Source organism: Silene latifolia, chromosome 10, assembly GCF_048544455.1.
Source record: "Silene latifolia isolate original U9 population chromosome 10, ASM4854445v1, whole genome shotgun sequence".
Lineage (NCBI taxonomy): Eukaryota > Viridiplantae > Streptophyta > Magnoliopsida > Caryophyllales > Caryophyllaceae > Silene > Silene latifolia.
The window spans coordinates 132,224,672-132,233,705 of NC_133535.1; the positions used below are offsets into that span (position 1 = coordinate 132,224,672).

At 43.9% G+C, this 9,034-nt stretch overlaps 1 non-coding gene across 1 annotated transcript; it reads left to right on the forward strand.

The window, feature by feature from the left end:
• Positions 1 to 8,373: 8,373 nt before the first annotated feature.
• On the forward strand, positions 8,374 to 8,477 carry LOC141609593 (small nucleolar RNA R71). Its single transcript, XR_012527519.1, has one exon. It is a non-coding gene; the product is annotated as a small nucleolar RNA R71 (small nucleolar RNA).
• Positions 8,478 to 9,034: the final 557 nt, after the last annotated feature.

Consider the following 9,034-nt stretch of genomic DNA (forward strand, 5'->3'; position numbering starts at 1 on the left):
CCGGCAAAACCGCGCAAGGAATTAAAATATCTGGCATTTGTGTTTTGCCGGTGGGCCGGCTGCCGGCCTGCCGGCAAAACACCTTCTTCAGGACTTCTTCTTCTTCTTAGGGGTGTGTAATACCGGTTGACCGGCTGCCGGTGCTCCTACCGGCAGCGAGGTCAAGCTTGTTTTTCACCAAATTCTTCAATTAAATCCTCTAGCTGTGTTCTACCGGTGGGCCGGCTGCCGGCCTGCCGGCAAAACACAGTCTTCAGCTTTTCTTCAACTTCTTAAGTAATTCTCTGGGGTGTGTTCTGCCGGTGGCTAGACCGGCTGCCGGTCTGCCGGCAAAACACACAGTTTACCATTTCTTCACCTCTTCTTCATGTAAAGGCAATGGGGTGCCTTTCTTGCCCCAATTTCTCTATACTTGGATCGTTTCCTACAAAAGGATACACAAGGTAACAAGTACGGGCATTGGGCACAAAATGCAAGGAAAAACACCCGAAACCGACTCGATACGAGTCGGTATGCATAAAAGAAAGAGGGGAATTAGAAGTAAATTAATCGTATATCAAACCTCCCCACACTTAAACCTTACTCGTCCCCGAGTAAGTCCCAAAACCAAATGTACAAAGCATTATTATGATAGATATGGAGAGTGGATGCACAATATAAGCATCACTCAACTAAACTACTACTTAAGCCGATCGAGTATTAGCGCACTCAACGCCCCTTCAACTCACAATTTGACACTCATGAGGGGAGAGTGCCCTATTGCAAGGCAAGTTGGGTCTTGCTACAAAACTTTCGACACATTCATAATGATAGCACGTAATCAACAAATAGAATGCATCTAACAAAATAATCCACTTTCCTCATCTAAGTGGCCGAATTTTTTTTCAAATAACAAAACACGGTCTTGGTCGGGAGTACCGTCTCAGAAGTGCCAATTGAGGTGCCAACCCCCTAAATGTGACAAAAGCAACCCTTGTGTGACCAATGCTCAAGAAACAAATTCGAGAGCGGGGAAAGGGGAGAAAGGCAAGTCCGCCGAGAATTACAAAACCGACACAAGATTCAACCGAAGGACCCATGACTAAGGGGACCAAGGCAACGACATCCTCACGGTTTTCACTCGTCACTCAATGAAAGAACAAGGTGATTTTTGTGACAAAAAGTAACCAAAATCACTCAACTAACTCTACTAGCGAAAACGTGCCCGCAATCTAATGTGTAAAACCGTCCTATGTCCAATGAAATGCAAACAATGGTAAAATGCACACGAAAATGAAGCAAGGGTTACAACGGGGCTAAGGAGTAGGTCGAAACGGGATTGGTGCAAGCACCGTTTGGACATGTGGGGCTCAAATCAAGAATCGTCGACACATCACATCCCATCTCTTATTGCAACACATGAGACACGTCTATACCCTAACATAGCATTGATGACCAAAACTATGCAAAAATTGCATAAACCCAACTCAAGTAGGAAAAAAAATTTGATAAAACTCCTTTTATTTCAACAAATGGTAACGTCTATACCGTAACAACGACTCGGTTTCCCAAGCCATGCAAAAAATGTGTAAACCCGACTCATCTTTGGAAAAACATCAATTTGCCCCTTTTTATTTAGCAACGGCTTTTTCTACCCCTTTAAATGATGAGTAGGGGTGTTGCTTGCCTTTTTCTTTTCTTTTTTTCTTTTTTTTTTCTTGACAACAAACAAATATATACAACACAACTCATTTTTTTTATTTTTCATGACTTTTTCACTTTTCTATTTTGCTTTTCATTTCCTTTTCAAAACCTCTTATTTATATACAAAACCAAATTTACATCGAAATCCGACCCAAGTGGACGTGCAAGCCATCCACCGTCACGACCCAAATCACCTCCTACAACACAACTACAAAAACCGACCTATTCTTGATTAGGGAAGGGTGGTTATGGGAATGTAGCTATTTAGGTGGGTTTGCCAAATGAAAAGGCTAAGCTCAAAGGGGGTGAATCAAAAAGGGAAACAATGTAGGGGAGAAAACGTGGCTATTTGGCTATGTGAGGTTTATAAAAACTGACTTTTGCTTCATATCATGCGCACGAAAATGTAATGCAAATTCACGGTCTAAGGACGATGCGACACACTTATACGTAGTGATGTGACACGCCTCGCGAGGAGGCCTACTCTCAAACCTAGATGAGGGCGGGGTATGAATGTACCCACCCTAGGAGGCTCTACCCTTACCTTTGAGTAGCTAAGTCGAGCCAAAGGTCTAGTCTACGGCCCTAGATCTCACAAGATCGGTCTAAACTCATTGGTCAAGCCCTCCTTCCTCGGCTAACTAAGAGGCCACGGGTGCGAGTCACGAGGAGGGGAAAGGCACAATTGGGCACATTAGTTCATCATGGGGGTACTTGGTTCCCTTCCTTGACCATGTTCTTCCTTAAAAATTTATATACAAACTCAATGCAAAAAGAAAGAAATGCAACATATATTTACATGTGAACAAATGCATGCGGAATTTTAAACAAACATGAAATGAAACGTGCAACAAATTGGCTAATCCTAGCAGCACATCAATACCAAAAATCCAAACGGTCTCCCAAGGAGACACCCAAAGCAACAAAATTCCCATTTTCCTTCAGAATATCCAAGATACCAAAAAGAAAGAATAGTAAAAGGAGCAAGAGGTAGGAAGGATTATACCAAGCGGTCTTCTAGCTCCTTTTTGCCTCAAGTGGTCAATGCGCCAAGCCAAAGGTTAGACAAAACATATATATACAATGCAAATTTTTTTGAAATTTTTCAGAAATTTTTAATTTTTAGGCATTTTATCTAATTATAAGCATTTACAAATATAAACAAATATTCACAAGAGTGGATATTTCCCTCCCCACACTTGAGATGTACATTGTCCTCAATGGACAAAAGCATAGGGAGTGAATAAGAAAAAGAAAGGAACATATTTTTTTGATTTTTTTGATTTTTCAAAGGGAAAATAACATATTTTTGTGATTTTTGGTTTTGAAAAATGAAAAAGACATATTTTTGTTAATTTTTGATATAAGAACTCCCTCCCCACACTTATTTATTTACATTACTTCCAAATGGAAATAAATGTGTGGAGGGAATTCAAATTAAAAGACATGTTTTTGTTTTTGTAGGCCCTCCCCACACTTATTTATAGACATGGGAGGGCAATTTAGTGAAATAAAATAACATGTTTTTGGTGGTTTTAGTCATTTTTCAATTTTTTAGTTGGTTTTTTTTTATTTTGAAAATGCAATGCATGCTCTATTCTATATGCCAAATTTAGATGACAATGCAAGTTATGCTAAGTGAATGCAATTACTAAATGTGACTATATATTACAAATTTGAAATCTAATGCAATCCTATATGAATGCAACTAAATGAATTATCAACTAAATGCATGCGAAAAATTTAAACATGAATGAGAGAATTTGGATAAAAGGGAGAGATCGTACTTGTCATTTGGATTGAATATGAGGAGCATACCAAAGGCTTTGGATTGAAAAGGGAGGATAATAAGCCATCAACTCGGGGACTAAGACCCCATCTCATCATCATCATCTTCATCATTGTTATCTCCGGTAGTAAATTCGGAGCTTTGAATCAAATCTTCGGGGTTGAAGGTGAAATTACCTCCACTACCGCCGACACCCGGGAAACCACCCGTGAAATCGCCACTCATATTCATCACGCCGCTATCTCCTCCCGTGAAACCACCACCGGATCCCGACGCACCCGCATCACTAGCAAAATAGGGCCGAACTCCCCCTAACCATTGGGCATCATGCCCCTCCGGGCGATGCTCGGGCCTTGGGGGAAAAACAGGGGCCGCAAAGTAGTCCGGTTGGAGGTTAAGACCTCCGTGGACTATACTCCCATCCGCTCTCGGGTAGTTCCCATCGGGCCAAGTGAAGTAGGAGGGTTGAGGGTCCTCATAGCCCACGTAATCCCGTCGACAAAAATCATCATAGATGGGATAAGTACCGGTAGCTTGATCATAGTATATCCGGTCCAACTTTCTCCCCAAAATGTCCCTCTCACTAGCGGCTTTCGCCGTGGCAATGTCCATCCTCTCCATCCACTCGGTGAGAGATGGTGGTAAGGGAGGATAAGAAGGTTGGCCCGAGGAGGAGGACTCCCCTTGTTGAAATTGCCAAGGTGGGGGTTGGTGAGTTTGCGGCATTTGGTATTGAAGGGAGGATGGGGTGTTCACTCGACGGTCTCGTGAATAAACACGAGTAGGATTAGGGGGAGGTTGGTCGGTGGGTGCCTCCGCTTGAATTGGGAGGAGGTAATCATCTTTATCTTTCTCAATCTTGACGGCGGTGACATTTGGAAGCCGGATGGAGTTCTTGTGATTGATTTGCCAATATTCAAGGCCGTCGTCGGGGTTCTCTTTGAGCCACTCAAGCTTTGTAGTCAAGTAGTGCTTTGACAAGTAAGTGTCCCCGGTTATCCAATTCATCGTAGAAAGGTCAACCGGACGGTCCATGCTACGGGCAATTCGGGTGATCATGCCACCCACATGTATCGGGACTTTGTGCCCCGGAGAACTTGCAATCTTGGATAGGTTAAGGGCTAGGTAGTGAGCCACATTAATTCGGAAGGGGGTGGGTTTCGTGAACAAGTAGGACCCCAATATTTCAAGCTCGTGGGTCCTAAACACCCATGGCTCATCCACCGCAAGAACGGTGCACCCCATACATCTATGCCACACCCGAATGACGGGATTGTGGCAACTTATCGCGGGCCTTTTCACCCCAACTTGATCATCAAGGCCCGAAATCGCCTTCCATACACGGGAATAGTGAAAGTCAGCGGGAGGGGTATGCGACGGTGCATTTTCCAGCCCAAAAATTTGAGCCAACCGACCCAAAGTGATGTTGTGTTCCCGGTTCATGAGTCTAAAGCTAAGGGTAGCCACCATGTTTGATTGCCGGTGTTTGGTAATCTTAAGACTACTCAAAAATTCCCATGTGATCCGAGGGTAAGTATACTCATGCATGGTAAATATGCCCCTCATACCACACCCCGTAAATAAAGCTTCCGTCTCCCTAGCAATCCCAAGGGTAGACAAAGACGGATGATGAAGAAACTTAGTAGGGGTGAGGGGACGATTTTTGAAGAGAATAAACTTACCCTTCTGAGTTTGTGTGGCAAACTCGACTGTAGGAAAGTCCGGATCGGGGTATGTATCAGTTGCCGCTTGAGCAATCAATGCCGCTTGGTCCCTTGCTATATCTGCTCTTGTTCTTCTTCCGGCCATCTTGATGATTGGAGGAGATTGGTGAAGGTAGGAGGAAGTTTGATTGAGTTTTAATGGAGTTAGGGTTGAAAAAAGGAGGAAAATAATGGAGGAGTGAAGGAGGAAGAAAGAGGAAATGAAATGAGGAAAAGGGTGATATCGTGGTTTTAATTTGGTCTGCGGGTGTGTTTTACCGGTTGGCGAACCGACAGCCGGTCTGCCGGTAAAACACACTCCCCCCTTTTTTATTTTTCGAATTTCTTCTCCTGAAATCGTCCATAAACACCTCCATGATATTCTCAACATATTCGGAAAATATAGCTAGCATGCATCTTTGAAATGTGGCCGGCGCATTGCAAAGCCCAAAGGGCATGCGCCTATAAGCAAAGGTGCCAAACGGGCACGTAAAGGTGGTCTTTTCTTGGTCATTAGGGTGAATCGGGATTTGGAAAAACCCCGAAAACCCATCAAGGTAGCAAAAATGAGAATGTTGGGCAAGTCTTTCCAACATTTGGTCAAGGAAAGGGAGGGGGAAATGGTCTTTCCTAGTTGCCTTGTTGAGGCGCCTATAGTCTATACACATTCTCCACCCGGTTGTGACTCTTGTTGGAATTAGCTCATTCTTGTCATTGGTGACTACCGTGACCCCGCCCTTCTTTGGCACAACATGCACCGGGCTCACCCATGCACTATCGGAGATAGGGTAAATTATGCTTGCATCATAGAGCTTCAACACCTCCTTCCTAACCACTTCTTTCATAGCGGGGTTAAGGCGGCGTTGAGGCTCAATGGAAGATGCATTCTCATCCTCCAAATGAATGCGATGGGTGCAAAAAGAAGGGCTAATCCCCTTAATATCATCAATTGAGTACCCAATGACATCCTTGTATTTTCTCACAACATCAAGTAACTTTTGAAGTTCGGTGTCATTGAGTGCACTATTGACAATAATAGGGTAAGTGTCATTAGGGCCAAGGAAAGCATGTTTAAGAGTAGAGGGAAGAGGTTTCAACTCCACTTGAGGAGGCGTGGATCTCTCCTCCTTTTTACCATCTCCTCTCAAGCTTTCAAATTCTTTATCCGGGTCTTCTTCAATTGTAGCTTCCATAGCTAAAGCATACTCCCGGTGTTCCTTGCAATCCTTTACCTTGCCCTCAAGGAACCCTTGCAAACCCTTGTCTTCATCAAACTTCTTCATATCAACCCATTCTTCTACCACATCAATCATATAACAAGACTTTTCTTCCGAAGGCTCTTTCATAGCCTTGTTTAATGAGAATTCAACCTTATCTTCACCCACTTGTAAAGAAAGCTTCCCATTCTTCACATCAATCATGGCACCCCCCGTAGCAAGGCATGGGCGCCCCAATATGATGGGAATATTTGAGTCTTCGGGGATGTCCATTACATAGAAATCACATGGAAATGCAAGTTTCCCCACCTTGAGCGGGATATCCTCCACAAGACCAATCGGGTATCTTACCGACCTATCCGCAAGTTGGAGAGAAACCCTTGTTGGTGAAAGCTCATAACCTTTCAATTTCTTGAAAATTTTGAGGGGCATAAGACTAATGCTTGCCCCCAAATCACACAAAGCCCTCTCAATGTTCACGGTCCCAATCTTACAAGGTATGGAAAAACTCCCCGGGTCTTCAAGCTTTTGAGGAGCCTCATTCATGAGAATTGCACTACACTCCTTGGATAAGTTCACCGTGGTTGTCGGGCTCAAGGAGTTTTTGTTTGAGATGAGCTCCTTCAAGAACTTTCCATAGCTTGGAATCTCCTTAACGGCATCAATGAAAGGCATGGTAATGTTGATACCCTTCATCATGTCCATGAACTTCCCATACTTTTGTTCAAGTTTGGCTCTTGCCAACCTTTGTGGAAAAGGGATTGGTGGCACATAAGTTCTTACAACTTGTTGTTGAGGCTCTTCAACCACCTTTGTTGGTTCATCAATCACTCTTGGAGTTTCCACAACAACTTCCACAAGCTCATCTTCTCCCTCCTTTTCTTCAATCACCTTAGGAGGTTCAACCACAACTTGAGGTTCAATGACATTACCCGGTCTACTACTCTTCCTCTTCTTGACAAATTCCCGGTCTTCCAAATCTCTACCACTCCTCAAGTGGATAGCATTCATTGTTTTCGGATTTTCCTCGGTTTTACCCGGGAATTTCCCTTGGGAGGCTTGTAGTTGGCTCATTTGGGTAGCCAATTGGGAGATTTGGTTGTCCGTCATCCGTTGAGAAGCTTGCATTTGGGTCCTAAGTTGGTTGATGGATGAGGTTGTCTCGTCATGTTTTTGAGTGGAATGGTTGATGAATTGTGTTTGAGTATTGACAAGTTGGTTTTGGGAAGTCATCAATTGTTCCATCATGAGTTCCAAGCTTGACTTTGGTTGGGTGTTTTGTTGGAAAGGTTGGGTGTTTTGTTGGAAAGGTTGGGTGGTTTGTTGGAAAGGTTGGGTGGTTGGTGGGTTAAGTGATTGAAATTGTTGTCTTGGTTGGAAGGTTCTTCCTTGGAAACCCGGTGGACCTTGATTGAATGTTGTGTTTTGTTTTGGAGCTTGAAAGTTTGGTTGTTGTGATTTTTGTTGGAATGTTGGGTTTTGGACATTTTGAGAGCCATAGGAGAAGTTTGGGTGGTTTCTCATTCCGGGGTGATATTGGCTGTTGTTAAATGCTTGCTTGGCCGGACTAGACTCCCATATCCCGTTCACTTGCTCCATACAATTGCCATCTCCAACCACCAAAGGACACTCATTGGGTGGGTGTCCTTGGTCTCCACAAAGCTCACAATTATAGACTTGGTTCCTCATAGAAGAATTGCTAGATGTTTTGCTTGAGCTCATCAAGGCAACTTGTTGTTTAAGCTCTTCTATCATCTCTTTTACCTCCACATTGTTGGCCGATTCGACCGTTGACTTCCCTTTCCTCTTGTGCCTATCATTGTTCCAATGAAAGGTACGAGAAGCCATTTCTTCAATAAGCTCTTTCGCCGTCTTGTGATCTATCTTATCCAAAGCTCCCTTCCCCGAGCCGGAATCAAGGTTCATCTTCATCTCATTGTTTAACCCTTCATAGAAATTGTTGATGAGCTCATCATCCCCAATACCGTGGTGAGGACATAGCCTTTGGAGGCCCTTGTACCTCTCCCATGCTTCATAAAGGGTCTTCTCTTGTTGGGTGAACCCTTGGAGCTCACTCTTGATTCTTGCGGTTCGTTGGGGTGGGAAATACTTGTTTAGGAAAGCCTTAGAGACATCGTCCCAAGTCCGAAGAGAGTCGGGTTCACAACTTTTAAGCCACTCCTTGGCACTTCCCTTCAAAGAGTAAGGGAAAACCCTAAGGCGTACGGCATCCTCCGTCACTCCATTGGCCTTGAACATGTCACAACTATCCAAGAACTCGTTGAGATGCTCGTTGGGGTTTTCGGTGGCTCCCCCTCCGAATTGATTCTCTTGGACAAGTTGTAGCAAGGTGGCTTTCACATCAAAATTGTTGGCTTGAATAGGTGGCTTCACAATACTCGGATTCACCACCTTTTTCGGAGCCAAGTTATCTCTCATAGGAACCGCGGCCATTGTTACTTCCGTTTCCGGTGTTGCAAAAGGATTTTCGAAAGTTTCAAAGACCCGTGGTTCTTCACGAAGGTTCTCAATTACTGAATTTTCTTGAGGAATCGATGTTTCTATAAGCCCTCTTCTACGGAGTGAATTTAGTCTTCTCGCGGTTGCTTCGATCTCGTGGTCAATCGGGCGTATTGGTTGAC